The sequence below is a fragment of the Harmonia axyridis genome, chromosome 5 (genome assembly GCF_914767665.1).
Source record: "Harmonia axyridis chromosome 5, icHarAxyr1.1, whole genome shotgun sequence".
Lineage (NCBI taxonomy): Eukaryota > Metazoa > Arthropoda > Insecta > Coleoptera > Coccinellidae > Harmonia > Harmonia axyridis.
The window spans coordinates 22,396,872-22,423,507 of NC_059505.1; the positions used below are offsets into that span (position 1 = coordinate 22,396,872).

At 35.4% G+C, this 26,636-nt stretch overlaps 1 protein-coding gene across 2 annotated transcripts in view; it reads right to left on the minus strand.

Moving 5' to 3' along the window:
* The window catches only part of LOC123681108 (rho-related BTB domain-containing protein 1), a 128,781-nt gene that overhangs the window by 6,058 nt on the left and 96,087 nt on the right, over nucleotides 1-26,636 (minus strand). The window lies entirely within an intron of this gene.

Genomic DNA, 26,636 nt, shown 5'->3' on the forward strand with positions numbered 1-26,636 from the left:
TTTTGAACAGAACTTGTACTATTGTATGGAAATGGGTGGTAAACAGTTAGATCATTTAATTCCTTGACAATGATAATTATATTTAAACAGTTGCAATGTTAGATCTTATTTTTATTGATTGAGTGAATAAAAAGTTATTTCCCAACTTCAAGTTTCTATATCTCGAAAACGAATCGATAGAATTGATTTATTTCTGTTGTTTGATATTGAGAAGAAAACTACCTTTCAAATGAGGTATCACTTGCCATATGGTGCCATTTAAAAATTTAGGGGTGGCGGTCACAGCTCCGAGGGATGGAATGTATTTCGGGTGAATGTCATCGCGAACGATGTCCCCCTCGAAAATGTTGTTGACGTGTCCGAGCGTTTTTATATAACTCGGTTCTGCCGACTTACAGAGCCGCTGTTTCGTTTTCAATGGCCCTCTCTGTATTGTATTTGGAAATAATGTGTTTACCTATCTATTAGAGAAGGAATCAACTTTGATTCTTAACGGTTATTGACCGTTGATGTTTAGAGAAACGAGATATTTTGCTATACACAAGTTTTACAGATTTAAATGATAGATTCAGATTAGAGAAATGAGATAAATTTTTGCTATACACATGTTTTATAGATTTAGATGATAGATATTCAGATTAGTGAAATGAGATATTTTACTATACACATGTTTTATAGATTTAGATGATGGAGATTCAGATTAGAGAAATGAGATATTTTAATATACACATAGATTTAGATTATGCAGATGTAGATTCTGCATACTCATTGTATCAAATTGATTTAGATGTTTGTGAATTTAGAGATTCCACATTCATCATATGAGAAAATTATATAATGTGAATTTAGAGTTTTTCAGAGTCATAATTTGAGAGATGCACATATATCATTCGAGAGGTATCGATGAGAAAATTTTAGAGTTTAACTTAAACCTTTCAGATGCTCAGATATGTAAACTTTAGAGACTTTGCTAACATACTTTCTGTTTTAGATTGGATAATTTTAGAGAATTTACATACCACACCTAAAGAATTGGAGCATGTAGATTTGAAGATTCTACATACATTGCTTGGAGCATGTAAAATTGGATGTTTCACATTCCATAAACATAATCCAGAGATTGAGATATTTTGAGACTATATATTGATGAAAAATTTGGGGAATTATTTATTTCACTAAACTACAAAAACTGCAGTATGGTAAGATTAGTGATAATCAATATTTCAGGGCTTCTTTCATACAATGCTTGCTGTGCTGTGTTGTTTGTTTGTAATCTAGGGATATTATAGGATTCAAGTATTCATCCCGTAAAATGTACAAATGGCCACACCTAACTCAACAGGTTTTCATTGCAGTGCGTGATACCGCTTTTGTAGTAAGGTGTACATGTACGAGGTGGTGTTGCTTGAAAACTTGATAATCCTGTTTCGGATTGTATCAGATTGCTGTGCGTCTGAGGCAATTCAGAAGCACGAAACAAAATTTTATATCTTATACCTGGTAGTAGATGTACTAAGAGAGCATATAATGCACAAAAATCTTAAAATACATAACATAAATATTTTGTTTCATAAATCCTGAAATAGATGGCAGCCAAAGGAAATCAAGGAAAACCATTGGTGGATTATGATAGCGATTCCACCATTTCCGTAAGTGCAGAAGATATAGGTTTCATGCATTACGAGGAAAGAGAGAATTGTCAGAACCAATGTAAGTTTTTCATGCAATTAATAATTGCCATTTCCTTGATTTTAGCTGACTAGAGCAGTATCAACAAGTGATACGTAAGAGACTAGATGAGAGATGCTAGAGAAATTTTAGAGTCATTACACAAAACCCCTTTTGAGATATTAGAGATATAGAGATCTGAAAGAGGAGTAATTGTCGACAATAGAGAGAGTACAATAGAGAGAGTAGAGTAGAGAATATTAGAGATTAGAGTACGAGAAAACCCAGGTATATAAAAATTTATTCATGTTACAGAGGTAATTAGAGTTATAAGAATATTTTTTTTTGATTAAATTTTAGAGATTGAGAGTATGAGAAAACCCAGTTAAATAAAAATTAATTCATGGTACAGAGGTAATTAGAATTATGAGTATATTTCTGATTGAATTTTAGAGTTTAGAGTACGAGAAAACCCAGCTATATTTAATTAAAAATTTATTCATGTTACAGAGGTAATTAGAGTTATGAAAATATTTTTGTGGTTAAATTTTAGAGATTTAAGAGTTTGAGAAAACCCAGCTATATTTAATAAAAATTAATTCATTATACAGAGGTGATTAGAGTTAAGAGAATAATTTTTGGGGTTAAATTCTAGAGTACTAGAAAACCCAGGTATTTAAAATTAATCCATGTTACAGAGCAGAATTCAAATTTTAAGATCTGGATGGACAGTCTATGATCAGAGCTTTTTGACAAACGATTTGTTGGACGTCATAGAGCCAAGTACGAGTAACCAAACTTTTTCAGAGGCCAACAAATCCAAGAGAAGTAATTGAGTACAAGACATTATCATAAACAGAATTGAGGAGAATTATTGAAAGAAAACTTTCAATATCCGAGACCCTGTTGAAGTAAGTAGAGGTTTGAGGATCTCCAAGTGCAAGTCAAATGCGACACACACTTCAGGTAAGAGCTCACTTGTACTCTATTAAAATGGAGAAATACGAATCGGTCGATGATTTCTGTGAAAGATTCGACTCGATAGTATGAGAGTATGAAGCATGTGAGGTGTGATTTAGCTAACTGCTCAAAAAGATAAGATCTGCACTTTATCAGGCTGTATTACCAGTCATATCCGAGTTACGAGATGCAGATCTGACCAGGAGACAGACCCCAAACCAAGAAGGTAATTTAGACGAGATCAAGACCTTCATCAGAGAGAAGAGAGACATCAGAGAGATTAGAGGTTGAGAAGAGGTCTGAAATTGAAGAGGAAATTCCAAAAGTTCAACGGGTACATAAATTAAAATGCTTCCGTTGTAACAAAGAGAGACACACTGGTCAACTGATTGCAATTTGAGGCAACAAAGTAAGTAAGTGATTCTGCTTCGGTTGTAGGGCAATCAAGTTAGAGGATTGCATTAACAATGGTGGCACGAACGAAACGTTCAATTTAGAAGATCGAGTAGAGGTAGAATGAACAAGCCAAGTTTCAACACTAAGAGACTAAGCCATGTAAACCAGAGGAGAATGAGAGAGAGTAAGAGATTCAACAAATAGGGTCGTTCCAAGGCAAGAAGGGTTGGAAGTATAGAGCATAGAGAAACTAAAACAGGTAAACTTGATCCAACCATTAACTTCTTTGCAGATTCTGTAGCAACAGACCATATCGTAAATGATTGTCTGATTTTAAGAAACTTTGAGAGATGTCAAAATATGAGTATTGAGAGCGAATAAAACGAGATAGCAGTCATTGTAATCAATGGTAAGGAGAACAAGTCCTAAGAGTTTACAATGAGGTTAATAATGAAATTGTTTTAGAGGACAATTCCAAATCCTAAGGGTTTCCAATAAGGTTAATAATGAATTTGTTTTAGAGAACAAGTCCCAAGACTTTATAATAAGGTTAATAATGAATTTGTTTTAGAGAACAAGTCCTAAGAGTTTACAATGAGGTTAATAATGACATTGTTTTAGAGGACAATTCCAAATCCTAAGGGTTTACAATAAGGTTAATAATGAGATTGTTTTAGAGAGTCAAGCAACGATAAGCGAAGAAGATGAGATGAGCTTACAATCGCAGACACATTCCAATAACGAGTTATTAGGTTCGGAGGGAGAACCACAATCTGCGATTGGGAGGGAGAAAGAGTATAATCTCATCTTTTCACCTAAAGAGAAAGTTCTACAAGTTTCAACTGACAAAACACATGAAACACAATCTGAGCAACAAGAAAAAATTGGGATTGCAGTCATATCAGTAGAGAGGTAATTTAGATCGATAACTTGGAATCACTCCAAAACTTAGAACGTGAAGTATGTATCATATTGACAATGGAGAAATTACATTTTAAAGAGACAGAATGAGAGCTGAGAAACAACCAGTTGACACACACTGACATGATGGGACTTATTAAACCACCATCTCATCCAGGTCAGTAAAGATCCATTAATGTTTACATAGACGACTATTGGAGACTTGCTAAAGCCTATTCATTAAAACAGAAGATGAGTTGGCTGAAGCATTAGAGAAATTCTTAATATCAACAAGAAACTTGTTGGAGAAAAATGAGAAGGTATGTTATATCAGGTCAGATCAAGGTACAGATTTACCGAAAGGAAATTCCCAGAAGTACTGAGTAGAGAAAATATAGAGAACGAGAAAGCGGAGAGGTTGAACTCGACGATCCAAAAGAAGGTTCGTACATTCATGTTTGATTCCAGACTACCTAAGAGTATGTGGGAGATTGGTGTTGATGCATCCATAGATGTGTACAACAGAACACACAAGTCTATCAGATATCAAACACCATTGACAAAGTTTGCACCAAATGCAAAATGCCACTTTGATCAAATTGAGAGATGTGGATGTATTGCATGTATTTGTAAGTATTATTATGTATTGTGATGTTCGCATACATTAAGATTCCAAAACCCAGCTTGAAATTTGGAGAATGTGCCCTGAAAGCTGTCCCAGTGGGTTATACCGTGGATACTTGACGTGGCATTCAAGCTGGAAAAAGTCCTTTGAATCTCTACATGTGAGCTTTAACAAGAAACTTGCCTACAAAGATGTTTATAGAAATAAACAACTTGATGACACTAAAGAAAAATTACAGACCCAGGAAAATATAATCGACTGGGATTGGATGAAAAACTCGAAAGAGCCAAAATAAGGGAACTGCCGATAAAAAGACCAGTACCCTGCTACACTTGAAGAAAATCGTAGAGGACGTAAGCTATGCAAGGTTTTTAATTACTCAGGGAATAGTATTCTAGAGAATGGGCTGAACGACCTAGGTCGATTGCCTTTGGATAACTAGTTGTCAATAAAGATCAACTATTAATATTATTATTTTAGGTAAATATGAGAAAACCGATAGAGAAGAAGATATGAGGCTTATTTCTTCATTAAATAGAGAACCAAAAATTTCGAGGAAGCTATAAAAGAAGAAATTGATTCCATGATACAAAATAAGGTTTGGATATTGGTAGATAAAGAGTATCTTCAAATATCTGTAAAACAGGCAAACATTATAGACTCGAAATGGTATTCGAGAGAAAATTAGAGGCAAATGGTCTTATACGATACAAAGTAAGATTAGTCATACGTGGCTTTAAGGTCAAAATTATCTATGACATCAGACTTCCTGTAATTAGAGCTACAATAATTAATGAGTATGATTTACATGTTTGTCAATCAGAAGTAAAAACCTGCCTTTTTAAATGGCACTATAGAGGAGATCTATATGGAGATTCTTGATGAAGTAGACATTGACAATGAGATCAAACGATCTTATGTATATAAACTCCGGAAAGCCCTATATAGACTGAAGATAAGTCCAAAGAGATGTAATAAGAGATTCACTGAAGAGATCCAGAAACTTGGTTCAGAGAATGATATACATGGACCTTGTTTATATACTTGGAGGAGAAATGATATAAATATAAAGAGAAACCGAGAAGAGAGGTATATAAATCAATCAATCAAATTATACCATAAATATATTAGATAGATTAAATATGAATGACTGTAATGCTCAAAATACTCCTATGGTAACCAGACAGGTAGAAAACAGGATTAAGAGAAATCAATTGGAGAATCCACAAGATGACTCAGATGAACTAGAGATGAAAAGAGTTCCGTATAGAGATGAGAAGAGTTCCTTATAGAGATGAAAAGAGTTCCTTATAGAGAAGCGATTGGTAGCTTAATGTATCCATCAAATGGTAGACACTACGTTTGCTGTTAACTATTTAACGAGAAAACAAATGAAGCCCATCGAAGCTGATTGGAAAGGTAAAGAGAATCTTCAGGTAATTAAAAGGTACTGTGAATTTAAGTTTTAAATTCACCGCTCAAACTTAATACTTAGAGGCATTTACCGATGCAACATTTACATAGCATACCAATTCTACTTATTAGTGGGCAATAGAAAATCCGCATGCATTTCGCCTTAAAAATTTTCAAAATGAATTTAAATTTAATATTTGAATAGGAATAATTTTAGAAAGGATTTCGAAGCAGTCAAAACATATTAAAGAAAACGCGAATTATTTTTTCAATTTTAACACCCTGTATCTCGGAAACGAAGCATTTCCGGACCCATGTTCATAGAAACTTTTTTGCTTAAAATGATGTGATCTATCACCCATTTCAGTTTGTCGGAAACAAATCAGAACACCCTGTATATATGTCTCACAGGATTAATAAATATTATTATCCCCGACTTTTGCCTATACGCGTAGGATTTCTCCTCGCCGTCGGCTTCTCACTCCTCGCTAAGAGGAACATTCACTCAAACCCAGATATTTAAAATATCAGAATAAATATTATTATGATATTATTATTAATGGTGATCGGTATAGAGCCATGATTACTAACTTTTTCATTCCTGAATTGGACAACCATGATGTCCAGGAGCTGTGGTTCCAACAAGACGGCGCAACTTGTCACACAGCTCGTGCCACAATCGATTTATTGAAAGACACGTTTGGTGACCGCCTAATTTCACGTTTTGGACCTGAGAATTGGCCTCCAAATCTTGTGATTTAACACCGCTAGACTACTTTCTGTGGGGCTATGTAAAGTCATTGGTCTATGCGGATAAGCCACAAACCCTTGACCATTTGGAAGACAACATTCGCCGTGTTATCGCCGATATACGGCCACAAATGTTGGAAAAAGTCATCGAAAATTGGACGTCCAGATTGGACTACATCCGAGCCAGCCGTTGCGGTCATATGCCAGAAATCATATTTGAAATGTAATGCCACAAGATTATTTTGCGGATAAATGAAATTCATATCAATCGAATAATTCATCGTTGTTTTATTGCAATTTAAAGTTCTATAGCTCTAAAAAAACACCCTTCACAACGAGAATTAAAACAGAACACCAAACAACTGAACATATACCAACCACATAAGGAATAAGACAGGCTGACATTCTCAATTTGTTTCTCCTCAATTTTATCTTGGACGAGATAATCGAAAGGTTAATGCGTACATGTAGATAATGCCATAATACTTGTAGAAACAGAATTTGAACTGCAGAGGATATTGCACATATTTCTTCAAGAGACTAAAACTTTAAATATGCAAATCTCCACCAAGAAGATCAAGTGCATGACATTTTCAAAGAAGCCAATACGATGAGAACCAGTGGTGAACAATAAAATCATCGAGAATGTTCGAGAGGCGGTAGCAATCGCCAATGATTCAATGAAAGAACTTAAACTACAGATTAAAGGGGCAGAGGTTGCATCCTGAGTTCTGAGAGATAATGTCTCTACTTATGAATGTGTAACTCCGCCTGCAGTGGGAGCTGAGTGGATTGAGTAGTTCAGCGAACACCATTGCCGGTCCCAATCCCGGATGAAGGAGGAGGGTTGTCAGGTGAGGTTAGCAACCTGCCGGACGTGGAATAGTTATTTATAATACAAGTGCAGAAGGCATTGATATTCTTCCATGAGTCGTGGAATATCAAAAACAGCGAAATACTTTTGAAAATGGAACAGCACAGAATAGATATTTGCGCGGTATCTGAAACCAAGCGAAAAGGTAAGGGAACCATTGAAATATCAAAATACGTGTTAATATATAGCGGTGTCGCCAAACACAAAAGAGCCACAATCGGAGTGGGACTATTTATAGCCGAAAAATACGAACAAGACATACACTACGTAAATTAAAGAATCCTCAAAGTATCCCTGAATGTAGAAACAGGAAATCTTAACCTTATCAGTGTAAATGCCAGAATCGGAAATGACGTATTGCCTGGAATAAAGTACAAATTCAACGAGGACCAAATCAATGAGTGCAGAGAAGCATTAATAGACCTGTGCGCACGTTATAACATGAAAATAAACAACACCTTTCTCAAACACAAACTTCAGCACAAAATTACATGGCAGAACACTAGAGTTCATACATCCAACCCAAATACTGGACACAAGAAGACTGACTTCAGCTAATACAGGTCAACTTTTTAGACGTTTGTAAACTGCGGATGTACAGAGGAAGAAGATACCGGATAACACGACTAAAAAAAAATAATCATAGAATCCATCAGAGACCAAACAACGAAGGCAATATACCAAGCCCGCCTAACCCAAAAAATTGAATCGAACACCATTACGGAACAGGACGGCACAAAGAGGTGGTGGGAAAAGATGATAACAAACATTACCGACGCAGCTGTAGAGGCTCTAGGTTTAAGAAAAGTAGGAGCTGATAAAAATTCACGAAACAAACAATGGTATACACCAGAGGTGAAAGATCTGGTTAGGGAGAAGCGGGAAGCGAACGTAAGATATCGGAACAACCAAACATCAGATAAGAAGAATTTTTATGTCCAAACACGAAACCGGGTCAACACATAAATCAAAAACATAAAACGAAACTACTGGGAAAGGTTTACTAGCGAAAAGGAGCATGATTTATACGGAGCACAAAGGTAGGTATGGGGAATGTTAAAAAGAAGAAAATTTGGCGTAGTGGAATACACACAAACACAACAAATTGATAAGTTCCACTGGAAAGCCTATTTCGAACAGCTATACGCAGATGTCTCCGAAGATGAAGATGGAAGAGAATATGAAGAAGGAAGTGAAGAGACTGTAAAATAGCCCGTGATAACCAAGGGAATGACTATGGAACTGGCAAAAAAGATTAAGAACAGGAAAGCACCCAGGCTAGATAATATACCAAATGAAGGTCATAAATTAATGGTAAGACTTACAAAGCTCTTTAACACAATACTCGTATTAACATCTGAAAATGTCCCTAATGATTGGAAAATAGTATAACCATGCCTATATTCAAGGGGGACAAGAAGTCCCCAGAGAACTATAGAGGCATAATCCTGCTCAACTCAATCATGAAGCTCTTTACAAAGATCATGGAAGCAATACTCAACGAATATGTCAACATATCGGAAGAACAACAGGGGTTCAGGAAAAATCGGTCTACCATAGATGCTATTTTCATGGTCAGGCAAGTAGTGGAAAAGGCTATAGAATACGGGAAGCCCGCTTATATGTGCTTTGTAGACCTCACCAAAGCGTTCGTTAAAGTGAGACTAAGTGACGTGGTTGATATTCTTGAAAAGAAGCATGTGCCGAGAACTATAGTAGATATCATTAGACAACTAAATCAGAATACATATACCCACATATTGGTAAATCGAAACCTGACAGAGGAAATAAAACACCAACAGGAATTCGACAAGGAGACTCTTTAGGCCCACAACTGTCCAATCAAATAATGGATGAAATAATAAAACACGTGAAAACTATAGAAGGAGGATATTCACTGACAACGGGCGAAATCAAAATAATTTGTTTCGCCGAAGACACCCTAATTATAGCCGAGAACGAAGACGATTTGCAACGGCTTCTATACGCATTCGATAAGAAAGCTAAATGCTTTAACATGCAATTATCCACCACAAAAACCAATACCCTCGTTGTTTCCAAAGAACCAGTCAGATGTAGACTTTCTCTGGAAAATAAAACTATCGAACAAGTTATGTCGTTCGACTACCTAGGCATACAAATTACCGCAATTCAAAATAGAACGACTGAAGTAAGTGGACAAGCCAACAAAGCCAGCCGAATATCAGGCGCACTTCGGAACATCATCTGGCATAACACCAATGATTCGCATATGGAATACAGTTATATTTTCCGGCTCTCCATTGTTTTGATAGTTCTGGGTATCTAACTAAGTTAACTTAGTTAGTTAGTTAGTTCTGGGTATCTATATTTTGCAGAAATTTTTGATAGTGAATTATAATCGCTTGTTGATTGTATACAGCCGTTGGAATTTGTTTTTGAAGTCGACTTTTACGAATATGAAAGTTCAAAATGGTTTTAACAAACCAACAACAATCTGACGTCAGTGATACCATCAATGCATCTTTAATGGATGATAATTTCTCATCAAGTCTCGCTGAATGTGTTGCTAGTAAGGTGATTGAAAAACTCAACAGAGAGATTGAATGTTTGTATGCGAAATCAGCTGAAATAGAATCCGAGGTCGTTTAACTCAGATGCGAGAACATCAACCTCAAAAATCGTTTAAATAAATTGGAACAAAAGCAGAAATCTAAGACGCTTAGGATCATTGGAATTTCACCTGTAAATAATGAAAATGCTCAAATATTAGTCCAGAGAAAGTTGATTCTTCTTCTACTTCAACAGCCTGTCTGCATCCCCTTCTGGACATATGCCTCCCCTTGAATTCTCCAATTTTCCCTATCTTGAGCCAAACGGTGCCAACATCGTCCGACCTTTGTTTTAATATCATCTAACCAGCGTTTTGGTAGTCTTCCTACACTTCGCTTATGTTCCCGTGGTCTCCAATGTACAATTTTTTTAGTCTATCGATCCTCTTCTTGTCGAGCCACATGTCCCACCCAGGCCCATTTCATTTCCGCTATCCTACCCATTACATCTTCTGCCTTCGTTCTTCTCCTCATCTCTTTATTCCGAATATGGTCTCTCAAGGATATCCCTAACATAGCCCTTTCAATAGCTCTCTGTGTCGTTCTCATTCGATTGGCTGAGTGGACTGTGAGTGTCATCGTTTCTACGCCGTAGGTCAGAACAGGGAGTATACAGGTGTTGAACACCTTTCTCTTAAAATTTATAGGGATTTCTGGATTTCTCAGAATATTTCTAAGTTTTCCCACTGCGGCCCAGGTCATACGGATTCTTCTCGTGATTTCTGCAGTTTGGTTCTGTTTGCCCAGTGTTATTGTATGTCCGAAGTATAAATATTCGCTAACTTTCTCGTTCTCATTACCATCCATTTCGACTTTAATATCCTCCTCAGTCAATACCTTTGTCTTGCTTAGGTTCATCTTCAAGCCGACCTGCTCTGACACCCTTTTCAACTCCTTTTACATCTCTTGAAGCTCTTCCTCCTTGCTGCTTATGAGTATAATATCGTCGGCAAATCTTAGATGGGTGAGATTTTGTCCGTCGATTTTTATACCCCACTCAGCCCAATTCAGTTTTTTAAATATGTCTTCCAATGCAAGGGTGAATAATTTTGGGGAGATGGTGTCCCCTTGCCTAACTCCTCTTTTAACACTAATTTTTTGGGTAACTAGGTTTTCTGCTATATTTATTTGGATGGTAGCTTTGTTATATATTTGTTTGAGGAGATCTCTATATCTGGAGTCTATCCTTGCGTTATTCATTCCCTGGAATATTGCCCACAATTTCACGGAGTCGAACGCTTTATTATATTCCACAAAGGCCAAGTGAAGGGGTACGTTGTATTCATTACATTTTTCGATAAGTGTACGTATTGCCTGATACAATTTTCTGTGGATAATGAATTCACAATCACAAACACTAACTTTGAGAAACACCCCAGAAGACTATCTACATGGACATCGCCGGGCGCAAGATATAAAAATCAAATTGACTATATTCTAGTAAGGAAGAGATGGAAAACTTCAGTTAAGGATGTCGAAACCAGACCAAGTGCTGAAGGTGGTTCTGATCACAAACTACTGAGAGCTTAATTCAAAATTAAGTTCCACGGAATATCGAAACCAATGAGCACAACCAGGGTTGTACCAGAACACCTAGCCAAATTCCAATCGGCCTTGAAGAATAGCATAAAACCGAAAGCTTCAGGAGACCCCGAAAAAACTTGGATTGACACAAAACAGTGGATTCTCAATGCTTTTGACTCAACAAATTCCAAAAAACAATTGCAGAGACGGAAACACTGGATGTCAGATGAAACAATGGAACTTGTAGAAAAGCGAAGAGCCCTAAAAAAATGCGCAATGAACGCCGCGGAAAAAAACCAACGAATCACAGAGTTAAATACACAAATAAAAAATCTAAGCCGCAGAGATAAAAACAAACACATCAGTACTATATGCTGTGAGATACAAGAACACTCTGATCATCAGGAACCTAGGGAACTGTTCCACAAGGTAAAATATCTAGCCAGAGAATTCAAACCACAAACCCAAATCATTAAAGATGAAAAAGGAGATATCATAACCAATTTGGAGGGAATAGCAGAAACATGGAAGAGACACTGTGAGCGTCTATACTATACCAAACCTGATGACAGATTTGATGAGTTTGATAAAATCGCAGCTTGGGAGAAAGAACCGAATATCCTTAGAAGCGAAGTGGTAGATGCAGTTCAAAGGCTGAAAGTTGGTAAAACTGTGGGAGAAGACCGAATAACGGCTGAAACAATAAAGGGCATGGGAGAAGACGGCATTGACATTATTCACACAATATGCCAAGAAATATGGAACACAGGAGTTTGGCCGACGGATTGGTGTAGACAACAGACAGCAATAATTACAGAACGATAGCTCTCATATCGCATGCAAGTAAAGTACTCCTCAATATCATCAATGAGAGGCTGAAGGTATTTCTATTACCACAGATCTCGGAAGAGCAGACTGGATTTGTCCCTGGAAAGGGCACCCGTGAGCAAATCTTGAATATCCGCCAAATTATCGAAAAATCGCGTGAATACAACCTGAAAGTTTACCTATGCTTCGTAGATTATACCAAAGCGTTTGACTGCGTTAATTGGCGTAGGATGTGGGGAATAATGAAAGAAATGGGTGTTCCACATCATCTTATCTGGCTCCTTGAAGCCTTGTATGGAAACAACACGACCAAGGTACGAATAAATAATACATACATACTCGAATCAGTTCAAGCTGGGGGCTGGAGTTCGCCAAGGATGTATTGTGTCACCACTGCTGTTCAATATATACAGTGAATACATTATGAGGACTGTTTTAGAAGACTGGAGTGGAGGAATAACAGTGGGAGGACGCAGAATCAACAACCTAAGGTACGCAGATGACACCCTGATATTAGCTGCATCTGATGAAGAACTCTAACAGATAATGCAAAAACTTAATATCATAAGTCAACAATACGGATTGAAAATCAATACTAAAAAAACAAAAGTTATGATAATCGACCGAGCTGAAAACAATCAACCAGGAGTCACAAGCATAGCGGGATACGAGGTGGTAAATACTTTTAACTACCTAGGATTGATAATATCAAATAAAGGCGGATGTGAAGGAGAAAAACGGCGGATTGCGATGGCTAGGACAGCAACAGTCAAACTGGTGAAAATTTGGAAGGACACCGACATAACTAAAAACACAAAACTTCGTCTGGCGGGTGCATTAATCTTTCCCATTGCAACATATGCCTGTGAAACATGGGCCATCAAGAAAGCAGATGCAAAGAGGATTAACGCCTTCGAAATGTGGGTCTACAGGAGGATATTTCGAATCCCGTGGACAGCACGACGCACAAATGAGTCTGTCCTTCAAGAACTAAAGATTGATACCAGACTCATCACAAAAATTAATAGAAATATTCTGAGGTACTTTGGTCACATCACCAGGAGAAAGGAAGGTATGGGGAGACTGATTATTGAAGGGAAAGTTGAGGGTCGACGATTAGAGGCAGATCTCCTTCACGGTGGTCTGATCAAATAAAATCTTTTACAGGACTTTCCCTTCCAGAGGCTTCTCACAGAGCTCAGAATAGAGACAAATGGTCGATAACAGTCGAACAAACGTCATGACTGTCACCATCTTCTTACGTAGGAGAAAGGACTGAGAAGGCGACGTATTATCTGAAGGTGTTCTATGGTGCTATATCCTTTTCGAAAACCTGCCTGTTCGACTGGCTGATAACTATCGAATTTATTTGATAGTCTATTAGTGATTATCTTCGTTAGGAGTTTATAGGGATGGGGTAAGAGACTGATTGGGAGATAGTTATTCAGATTCAGTTTATCTCCTTTCTTGTGGATTAGGGTGACCTGTGCATTTTGCCATGAATCTGGAATGACAGAGTGTTGAACACATTTATTCACCAGAAGTTTAACTGCTTCAAGAGTTACTCTACCCCCGATTTCTATCATTTCCTTTGTGATCTTATCTTCTCCTGGAGTTCTGCCGTTCTTCATTTGAGACAGGGCATTTTCGATTTCCTCTATAGTAATTTCTGGTATTTCCTCGGAACCGACATTTAAAATCTCTCTATCTGAGTGCGTATTGTGTTCTGGTGTCACAGAGGAGTAGAGCTAAGAGTAGTAGTGTTCAACGATGCAGTACCGTATCTAGGGCGTGGCAAAGGTGGCACTAGCCACGGGTGCAAGGTCAGCAGGGGCGCCCAAAAATATCGAGAGAGAAAATATTGAAGCACCAGGCGAAATAATTCGAAAGATCACAACTCAGTTTTCATGTATTCTAGGGATTCATCAAACCAAGTAGTTTGATATTTTAACCAACTACTTGACTTGAAAATCAAGCTTGTGAAATATTACATTCATACATACAGTGGCGTAACTAGAATTGACTCCTGGGCGGTCGTTTACCCCCACTTTGGAAAAGCACAATCTTTAAATTTTTAAATTTTTTTTTTAATTTGGTTGGGATTGGGATGCCTAGATTATCCTCCATGAATCAATTTATTGTTCATTGAGGTTCTGCGTGATTCTAGAAGAATCTACGCGAATATAATAAAATCATAAAACTCCTTTGGTGGCCATCGGCTGGGAACAACCGCAAACTGTGAATCTACGAAGGGTATGGCATCAAAAACAGATTTCAGTTGAAAATATTCCACCATCGATTATTTTATAACGTGAAAAAAATGTAACTGGAATTTCTTTGACAACTTGAAGTGGCAGAAAATTTCAAATTTATCTATAAATCCAAAATATTCTCACTCTTCAATTAATTCCACAAAAAAGAATAGTTTTTTTTTCATGTCCTCTTTTTTACAGAGAGTTTTTACGTACCTTTGGATTCCCAATCAATTCAATTATTCATCAGTTTGATTCATATAATACTGTTATATGAGACTTTAGGCGCATATGTTCAATTACTGAATTCATAGGGAAGAAATAATCTCAAAAGTAAAAAAAAAACATCAAAAATATTGATAATCGTGAATCGAATTGATTAATTCTAAATATGAAAATTGATGAAACGTTTTCATAAGACAAGTATTTTTTATTTGGATTTCAGATCCAGTTTAGAAAACCATCTTGTATCTAATACCTCGGACACTCATGTTTAAAGAATTCTTTATTCGATTATTTTATCGCACATCTTTTCTAGCGATACCTTGCTTTTGGGCATGTTCAAAGGGAGATAACTTACCCCAATAAATCTAGCAGAACCACTTTTGGAACTTATTCCATAATTCCATATTCCATTAGATTTATTTTTGGCCATAATTTTAGGCTAATATATTATCCTATTGAAATCTTTTACTTTTTTTTTTTTTTATGTTAGCTCAACGTTAAGCTAACAAAACCTAAAAGCCAAATCATGTAATCAAACAGTGCTTGAAGGTTTCTAAATATTAAGAAACTGTATCTTTTATATTGTTATCATTATAATTTATAGTTATTAAATTTTGGTTCCCATTTTAAATTAGTTGATATTTCTGGTTTTTTTATACAAAATAGTTTCATAAATGAAAGTGCTTTTTGCAAGGTTCCTTCTCATTTCATTATTTTATTTTTGATGTGGCACTACAGATTGCTAAAAACCAAGTAGCTTGATAGAACGATGCCGAGGAATCTGGAAACATTGCAACTATTGCTAGCCTTCCCTAGAATTTGCGTACTAAGCCTAAAATAATCAGTAAAACGAAAATATATGACTCAAGCTATGAACAAAAAAATACCATTAGAAACTTTAATGGATGAAAACAAATCTTCGAAAATGAGGGGCGCTGTCTAATATATTGCCACAGGCGCAATAGTACCTAGATACGGCTCTGCAACGATGTCTGATATTTGGCTCCTTTCGTATTTGATAGCCCCATTTTCATCCTTCAATTTTCTAGTGTCCTTAGTATCCTCAAATTTTGTTTCTTTCTATTGTTTCCTTGATCTTTTCGGTATTATAGTTTCGAATGTCTTGTCTTATCTTCTTTCTTATTTCCCTATTTAGTTCTTTGTATTCCAGAGTATTTCTGCCCAATCCACTTCTTTCCCTTATCAATTTCTGGTTTCTCGTTTCAGCTTGTTTTTTTTTTTGGTGAGGCTCTTGAGCATATTTTCTTTTCTTAGTTGCTGTTAATATTGTTTCTCTTATTCTTTTCTCCAACTCATTTGCATCCATTTTAGCTAAGTTCTCCTTGGATGTTAGTTTTCCCTGAAGTTCCTCCTGGTATTTTTCTCTGTTATTTTTGAGTTCATCCATGGTTGGGAATCTCTTAGGTGTTAACAACTTCCTTCTCTCCATCTTTGTGTCGATTTCTACCCTTGCCCTCACCATTCTATGGTCGCTTCCCATGTTAACTGTTGACCACTGACACATCCTTGATAATCGACTCGTTATTGGATATCACAAAGTCAATTTCATTTTTGTATCTTCCGTTTAGACTTATCCATGTCCACCGTCTGTTATTTGTTCTCTCGAAAAAAGTGTTCATGCAATATAAATTTTCCTGTTGTAAATAGTTAATCAATCTCCTCTTTCGTTTGAACCAAAATTTCCTCTGTTGGGGATATTGTCGATATTATTTCACACTTTGGCATTGAAGTCACCTATAACTACTTTGAAATGTGATCTTTCCGCTTTAGCCGTTGAAATGACTTCATCCATCCTCTCAACTTTCTCGTCATCTGAGTTGCTGGTAGGAGCGTATACTTGGATGATTTGCAGTGTGTACCTGTCGGATATTTGTACTACTATATTTATTACTCTGTCTGATATTGCTACAGTTTTTGTCACCAAATGTTTTATTCTCTCATTTACAAGTATACCGATGCCTCCGATATGTGGGTGTGTTTTTGTTGTTCTGAGAGAACATATGACCCGAATGTAGAATTGTACATTTCCCCTCTGACAGTCTTGTCTCGCTGAAGCCTAGGATATCCCAGTTGATTTGTGTCAGCTCTTCTTCTAGTTCCTCTAGACTTTCCTGCGATTTTAAAGTTCTTACATTAAAGGTGGCAATGAATAATATCAATGTTTTATGCCGTTTGTGTTCAACTGAGTTTTTGCCTCCCCCAGATTCCATGAGGCAGACCCCTTTAGGGGTGTGGAATTGAACACTCACCTAGGGACCAGTTCCGTACGTTGTAAAAAAAAAAAAGTCAAGTGAGAAGTTGAAATTAACGAAGAATGCTTTTGAAATTGACCAATGTTATAGACTAAGATCAGTTGGGGGTAAGTCGGGTATGAAACCCCTTTAGTAACTTTTAATATTCTCAATGGTTCTCTGTCTGATCCTTTGCCTATATCCATAGGGGTTCCACAGGGGTCCCTCCTGGGTACTCTGCTTTTCATCATCTATACTCTCATGTTTTGGAGGTTCCTTCAATTCTGTAATGCCCATTTTTATGCTGATGACACTCAGTTCTATCTCAGTTTTGATGCTGGTGATGTTGACGAAGGGGTCAGGAAGTTCAATCATGACCTTGCGACCATCCAGGAGATATCTGAGCAACACAACCTTTCGATTAACCCCAGTAAATCTTGTACAATACTTTTCGGCAATGAGTGTGTATGTGATAGGTTAAGTGAGAATATCCATTTTTTCATTGGTGGTGATGAGATTCCTATTGTAAAGAGTGTTCGTAACCTGGGTTTGATAATGGACAATTCTTTTCGTTTCAGGTTACATATTGCAGGCTGTATTAGGCGCTCGCTGTATGCCTTGAAGCTTATCTATCCTCACCGCTCTATTTTACCTGTTGAGGTAAAGAGGACAATTTGTGATTCCTTGGTATTGTCCAACTTTAATTATTGCTCACAGTTTTTTTTCCTGTTTGGATCAAGTGACCTTGAACTCTATCCAAAGAATTCAAAACTCTTGCTTGAGATTCATATATGGAATTCGAAAGTTTGAACATATGTCATAAATTGGTGGATGTCAGGTGGTTGAACATGCGTAACAGATTTCTGGTGGGAGCTTTAGTCTGTTACCACCGTATTCTATTGTCTAAAAAACCATCGTATCTGTATCGAAAGATAACATTCAGGTCTGATGTACATAATCTTAACACATGTAGTAGAGGACTTACATCCCCTCCTCCTCATAGGCTATCACTATTTGAAAGATCTTTTAGTTTTTCCATTTATAGATTTTATAACAGATATATTTGTAGTTCATTTGTAAATTTGTCTGTATCATCTTTCAGAACTTAAGTCAGGGATGTAGTTTATAGGGATCAGTGCGGGCTCAGTAATCAGTAACTCTCCCCTTTTTTTTTGTCATATGACTCATTTATAATTAAACTTTGAAACTAGAAAGTTATTGAAATTTCTTCTTTTTCAATAATTATTGTCTTGAGATGTATAAGGCTTTTTTTTCATATATTTTTCGTCAGGGTTTGAGTGGAAGAGCAGGGGTGTATGGCTTCATCACCATCTGAACTCCACCCTATGATTGATTTTTTCTGATGTTTTTTTTGGAATTGTAATATTTTTATTCTTCAATAAAGGCATTATTATTATTATTACTATGAATAAAAGGTCGAAAATTAAAATATATAAAACCTGTGTTGACATACACTATAGAGACAAGAGCTGACAACAAAAAATCGAAAAACATCCTTCGAACAACAGAAATGAAAATACTCAGAAACATCTCAGGGTACACATTAAGAGATAGAAAAAGGAACACAGATATAAGGCGCGCATGTGAGGTAGAAGAACGTAAGCGTAGAAGAGCCCGGAATGATTATGTGGACAGGAGGTTTAGAGGAAGGCTTGCAAAAATCGCAAGAGATACCACGAACACGACGCCCCCTAGGAAGACCTCCAAAGAGATGGAAAGAGTCATGGTCTTCAATATCTCAAGAGAACTGAAGTTGAAAAATACAGGTCCATGGCCTAAACTATATGGAAGAAGAAGAATGAATGAATACTTATTGAAAACAATTGTGTGTGTTTTCAATACCAGCTACAATATCATAGGGAGTTAATGGCCTCGCACTTATTTATATATGCATATATGAACAAGTGCGAGGTCATTAACTCCATATGATATCTAAGCTGGTACGAACAAAAAAAAATTTTAAAACAGTAGAGATGAGAACACTAAGGACAATATCTGGTAAGACCCTCATGATAGAGAGGGAAACGACACAATATGAAATATATGCAGAGTGGAGGACATGGTGAGATTGAGAATAAAAAGAAGAAGGAGACAACATATTGGCATTTACCGTTAAGCACACCAAACCTAAACAGGCAGATATCTTCTAGGAAGACTACTAAATTGATTGAAAGAGAGCTGGCAGTCCATTTCCCAAGAATATCCTTTATTAAACAGACCATTAGGTGTCTCAAGAAAGTGAAGTGAATATAAAATCCTGTGTGACGTTTCAGTTCTTCAACTGTGTAAGATTAATACTACCGAAATAGAACAGTAAATATACTGTAGAGTCAAGAGTAGATGTTTATATCAAAAAGATATTTCTGCTTCATCAAATACCTACCTATTCTACTTATACGAGGGGTGTTAAAATTGTACTGACTATACGTTTTCATTCAAGGTGTCTAAGTAATTTCATCATTCATTTTTTTCTTTGGTTCCTAGTGAAATTCAATGTGTTATTATGGAGACCTAGATGAGTAAGCATGCTTTGTCCTAGCAAGTGCTAAACTTGGTCTTCCATAAATTTGGATGCTGCAAATAATATCATCCCAAGCAAATATATAGGATAGATATAACTCTCATGCAAAAAACACTACAGCAAAGTAGGTATCATTAATTTTGAGAAACATTGATCTCAGATAAAATATTGGTATATATATATATATATATTTTTTTTTTTTTTTCACCTTATAGGGTTGGTATCTCTTAGTGCCGGGCAGAATTTGCCAAGGCATTTCAGATAGATGTAAGGAACTTCCGTACTATTCTAACATTTGCTAGTATGACCTCCCTCTGGGCTGTACTAATGAGGTCCACATCCAGTTTTAGTTTGACAGTATTCTCAACCAGATGTTTTTCTACCAATCCGTTCGTCGAAATTATCAGCGGTAGTATGGCTGTTGACTTTAGGTTGTATATAGTCTTAACTTCGAAGGCCAGGTCATGGTACTTGGTTGTCTTCTCAACATACGCCTTATATACATTGTCGTCGGCAGGGATTGTTATATCTACAATTTCAACTGTTCGTTCTTTTTTGTTGAAAAGCATGATATCTGGCCTGTTGTGTTTAATGGGCCTGTCTGTGTGGATGAACGTATCCCATATATATATATATATATATATATATATATATATATATATATATATATATATATACTGCACTGTCAGAACCGTCAGAAAGTTTCTGCAGGGTCCGTAGCTGCAACACTTGCCTTGGCTGACAGCCCGGCAAGGGTTTTATCCCGTTTTTGAAAACGGTGGTAAGTAAAAAAAAAAAAAAAAAAAAAAAAAAAAAAAAAAAAAAAAAAAAAAAAAAAAAAAAAAAAAAAAAAAAATATATATATATATATATAATTATGTTTTCCGTATCTTAAAGTCTGTTTTTAAAAAGGATTTATTCTATTTTGAATTAAGAATTACAACACTTGGATAAATAATTAATAATTCTACAGATTAAGATTTGGGAAAAACGTGAGTTACAAAACGAAGCTTGATGTTCTAAATCTGATTCATAACTAACTAAAGTCTGTCCTGAAATCTACAAAGAAAGCTTTATGAGTTCACAGAGAGAATTTGCACTTCAGCACTATCGCGTACATTTCCAAGAACGGCGTTGGCCGAGCTTCTTCTATTATGTTGACTTGTGCTGTTTCGGTCGATGTGGATCTCATAATACCTCCCCCCTTAGTTCAGATAACGTCCTCGTTATCAGTGGGATCACCTGGGTTGTTCTCGAGGTCGATGCGAATGATTTTCCTCGGATTGTATAACAGGTCTCTAATTCTTACTCTGTTTATCATGACAGTGATTGTTCCAATGATTATGAAACAGAGTAAAATTCCGCTTATGGTATAATGCGTGAGCTGAGTTATTGGGTGTAGATAAATTGGTTGATTTTGAAGTTTCTCAGCTTCTTGCAGGATTGATGTAGGTTCTCTTAAGTGTTTTAACTGAAGTTCCATTTTATAATCGTAACTCAATGGGAGTTTCGGAATGTTTTCAAATTTCATCTCAAAAATTGGTTCAGTGTTTTCAAATATTGAATTGTCGATGATGATGGTACAATCTGAATGTAGCAGGTTTATTCCTTGTATGGATTTTTTCATAATTATACCATGGCAATCTTCTAGTATTGTCTGCGTATTCTTAAACAGGGTGAGAAGCTGTTTGTTCTGAAGTGTATGGATTATCTTATAGTTTGTTGTTTTTGATGAGCACTTTTTGACACTGGTCTGGTGATGACAGGATGCAGGCTTCTTTGACTGGTGGTTGAAGACATAAGACAATGGAACTGCCTAATGTGGAAATACAGGCTTCATTGGTCCAGTATTCTTCGTAGTTGATTCTGACCAAATACTTTTTCGGAGGTATTACAGCAATATCTTGGTGGTTAGGTAGAGGGTACACTCGGGAATAGTTTGTGGTGATCTGTTTGAGAATAGGAATTTTGAGGAGAAAGGTGATGGATTCATCCGTTCCTATGACAGATATTTTAGCAAACTCTATAGTTTTATAGAGATGAACGTGATCGATTGGAGATAATTGTTGTGGTTTATAAATTTTTTCGAGATACTTTCCAATCAAAAGAAGTTCATCGATTTTTATGAGTTCTAAATTTGGTATTCCTTTCATTGCAAAACTGATAGTTCTTTCAAGCATCAAGAAAGTATTCAATAGATCTTCTGCTTGAAGTATTTGATATTCAACAGTCATTCTGAATTGTTCTGTTGATTTTATGTTTTGAAAAAGTAATTTAGTATGTTGAATATTATCATTCAATAAAGCTAAATCTTCTGAGTACCTTTGTGTTAAATGATTTGCAAAAGAAGTTAATTTATTAATTCTTTCAATTTCAGAGTTTTTAATTTGATGGAGACTTTCTATGTTCTCGTTAATAGTTTTCAGATCATCGTCGTCTAGATTTCCTGTGATAAATTTTATGCCTTTGCCAATAAAATTAGCCAAACCTCTTTTAACTTTTTTGTTAATGAATTTATGTAGTATTTGTTCAATTTGGGCTAAATTCGATTTTAATTGAAGGTAAATTCTATGAGATAATTCATCAATAGTTCGATTTTTCTGCAGTGCATTAAAGTTGTAATTAAGTTCATCATAATTGATTTGTAAATTCGTGATGTTTATAAAAAAGAGAAAATTATGGCAATGATCAAGAATTTTTGCCTGACTTAAGGGTTCTTCAAAGTATCCATTACTGATTATTTTGTTGACCTGAAGGGCCTGGTTGATTTGGGTCTGTATCAGGAGGATCATTGGTATCCTGAAAAGAACAAACATTTTTTCTTAGTCGTTTGACTTTTTTGATATGAGCTGTGGTTTCTCTAGATTTTTGAGTTAAACCACTAATTTTATTTTGTTGTTGTCGTTCAACTGTAACTTTTTCAAAAGGCGGGTCAGTTTTTCTGGGTCTATTTCTTTCAACGTAGACTTCTCTTTGTGCTAGATTTGGGGGATCGTTTCTATTCTCATTTATTCTATTCAAATTTTTCTGCCCTTTTTCTTTATTCCGTTCGTAAATATGGTCAAAAAATGGTAATATTTCTTTCTTTCTTTTTTCGTTATATTGCTCGTAAACTGTCATGTTCAAGTCAAATTCTGGTAATTTGTCGTACGGACCGTAAAGTAAATGAAATGGAGAATATCCGGTCGTTGAATGTATTGATTGATTATAGATCAAAGTTGCAGTGATCATAAGATTTGAAGGATTTTCATTTGGATTTTTCAATTTCAAAATTCTGAGTTTTTCTAATAGTGTTGAATGAAATCTCTCAATAGGAGAGTTTGAACTTGGGTTATTCACAGTAGTAAAGTGTAAATCAATTTTATTCAACTTACAATACTCTAAAAAGGTTTTATTATGAAATTCTCTTCCTTCGTCACAAACAATTTTTTGAGGAATATTATGATGTGCCAAATAATGGCGTAATTTGTTGAGGATTGTTAATGCTGTACCATCTTTAACGAGATACGACTGGGCGTATTTAGAAAAGAGGTCTATTATTGTCAAAAATTTGGAATTAAGAAAAGAAAAAGTATCGATGTGTATTACTTCAAATGGTCTCTTTGCAAGAAGAGGGCCAGAAAATTTCAATCTATAAGGGTGCCTTTCGTATTTTGACTGAAGACATAGTTCACATTTGTTTATGATTTCAGTGATTTTGTTTTTCATTTTCGGCCAATAATACTTTTTTGATAAAAATTTGTGACTTTCTGAAATTCCATTATGATTTTTGTCGTGATATTCGGAAATAATTTCTTTTTGATTTTCCTCGCAAATTACATCCAATAAGTAGATATTGCTAATAAAAAGTTTGGCAGAGTAGTTAAATGATTCTTTACAAAATCTAACGAGAGGTAAACGCAGCTTATTGTCTCTAAAATAAATTCCGTAAGATTCATTTGGTCTGAGAATTTCTTTGAAAAGTTTAGAAAAATCATCTGTAATACAATTTTGTCGTATTGATACGCTATACGTGTTTCTTCCGAAGGGTTTACTAAATTTCAAATTGAATTGTTCACCGATGTTAAAAATAACTCGATTGGGATAGATATTGACTGATTTTTCTGTAATTGGAATGACTTTTCCATTATCTTCTTGGGTAGAATGAATAGTAGCATCAGTATCACAATTTTGATCATCATTTAAATTTTGTTGTTCACTATTATTTGGAATAGATAATTCATCGTTTTGGAGATTGAGAATATTTTCTAATTCTTCATCGCCTAATTCAGGGAGTTCACTCACATTTGGTAAAATAGAGGATAGTTCTACATTTAAATCAACATCAGATAGAAGTGGTTCATTTTCTCGATTATGTATTTCTATACGAGAAAGAGCATCGGCAACTTTATTTTCTTTGCCTTTGGTGTGAATGATTTTGAAATCAAATTCTTCTAATTTCAGTTTCCAACGTATGAGTCGAGAATTTGGTTCTTTGATTTTAGAGAGCCATACGAGGGGATTATGATCGGTTTCAATTGTGAAATGTTGTCCATAAAGATAAGGCCTAAAATGTTTTGTAGAATCTAGGATTGAAAGTAATTCTTTTTCGATAGTCGAATAATTTCTTTCAGCTGAATTTAGAGTTCTTGAATAGTAAGCTACAGGTCGATTTGATTGTGATAAAACACTTCCAATAGCAACATTTGAAGCATCGGTGGTTAATTTAAATGGTTTCTCGAAATCTGGATATACTAAAATTGGGGCATTTGTTAATAATTCTCTGCATAAGTGGAATGCATGTACGTAATCGGGATCATCAGGGTTTATTTTTGCGCCTTTTTTCAAGCATTTAGTAAAAGGTGAGACAATATGTGCGAAATTTTGAATAAATCTGCGGTAGTAACCTACCAAACCTAGAAATGATTTGATTTCTTTCACTGTACGAGGTATTGGGTAATTTTCTATAGTGTTTAATTTTGAGGGGTTGGGGGATACTCCTTCCGGGGTTATCACATGTCCCAAAAATTCTACATTTTTGCTTAAAAATTCGCATTTGTCAAGTTTGATTTTTAGGTTGAATTCTTTTATCTTTTGAAATATTAATTTTAAGTGATTAATGTGTTCTTGTAAGGATTTGGAAAATACGACAACGTCGTCCATGTATACAAAACAGAATTTATGGAGATATTCTTTGAGTACGTTATCCATACAACGTTGAAATGTACTTGGGCCGTTTTTCAAACCATAAGGCATTCTAACATATTCAAAGTGGCCATTATTCACTGTAAACGCGGTTTTTTCGATCGATTCGGGGTCCATTTCAATTTGATGAAATGCTTTTGCCATGTCGATTGTTGTGAAATAACAACTTTTTCCTAAGTTATCTAAAATTTCTTCGATACGCGGTAAAGGGTATTTATCTTCTACGGTTTTTTCATTAAGACGTCGATAATCAATGACCATTCTGTATTTCTTTTGTCCAGATGCGTCTTTTTTCTTATCAACAATCCAAACTGGGGCACTGTAGGGTGAAATCGATAGACGTATAATTTTGTCATCTAATAATTTTTGAATTTGTTCCTGAATGATTTTTTTCATGTGATGGGGGTGTCTAAAAGATTTAACATAAACTGGTTCTTCATCTTTTGTTCGAATTTTGTGTTTTACATTATTGTTGAATGAAAGATCGGAATTTTCATTATAAAAAATATTTTTGAATTTACTACAGAGTTTCAAAATTTTTCGTTTTTCTTCAGAATTCATGTGTGAGGTTCTAATATTTTTAGCAATTCTAAAATTTTGGCTTTCTAATGGAGGTGTAGATATTTCAGTCTCTAAAAGAGATGTCACAGGTATTCTTTCAGAAAAATTTATTTCTATGTTATTTTGATTTGGTTTTGAAGTTGGTATAAAACAAAATCCGTTTTTCGCATGAGCAATGCATTCTGGAGTTGAAAATTCTTGAAAATTTAATTCTGGTAATAAAACATCACCGTTTTCTATAGTGACAGGTACTTTAACAAAATTATTTGCTTCGAATTTTTTCGGTTTTAATTTTGTGGAAGAATATGCAAGGTTGAATGGAATTTTCATGTTATTAATTTCTAAAGTATGTGTTTTATAGTCGATGTTTGCACCTAATTTTTGTAGATCTGATGTACCTAATAAAGCGTCGAATTTCTGATGCCAATCAACTACATGTAGATGGATATTATCGAAGATTCCTAGTTCGTATAAAAGTGGAATGCTCAAATTATTGTCAGCTTTAATAGTATTTCCCAAGCCTGAAACACTGAATTCTTCTTTGAATAAATATTCAAAAAATTTTTCGAAGGCAGGTTTCGAATTAATGACGGAGTTTGTTGCTCCCGAATCAATTAAAATTTTAAGATCAATTTTGGGTAGATAAATATAAGGCAATTTTGACTTAATTTTTACACAATTTAAGTCTAAATTTCTTGGGATTCCGAGGCATTCATCTGAAAATTTTCGTCATCCTCGTAATAATTCTCACAATCAGGTTGTTGTTCAATTTCCGCATTATAATATTCCGTTTCATAACATTCTGGATCGTCATTCTCGGTTTGAACATTAAATAATTCTTCCGAATAAAATTTTGGTTGTTGTGATTGATTTGGATTTCTTTGGAATGTTCTGGTTGATATTGACATGGGTGTTTGTTGTGGTTGTTTAGAAGTATTCCTAGTCGAAATTGACATAGGCGTGGGTTTTGTTTGATTTTTGTAAATATTTGAACTGGGTTTGATTCCAAAAACTTCGCGATTCGTGGGGAATCTTTGATTGTTTGAAATCGGTTTATTTATTGAGTGAGGGAAACCTGGTGGGTTTCTAGA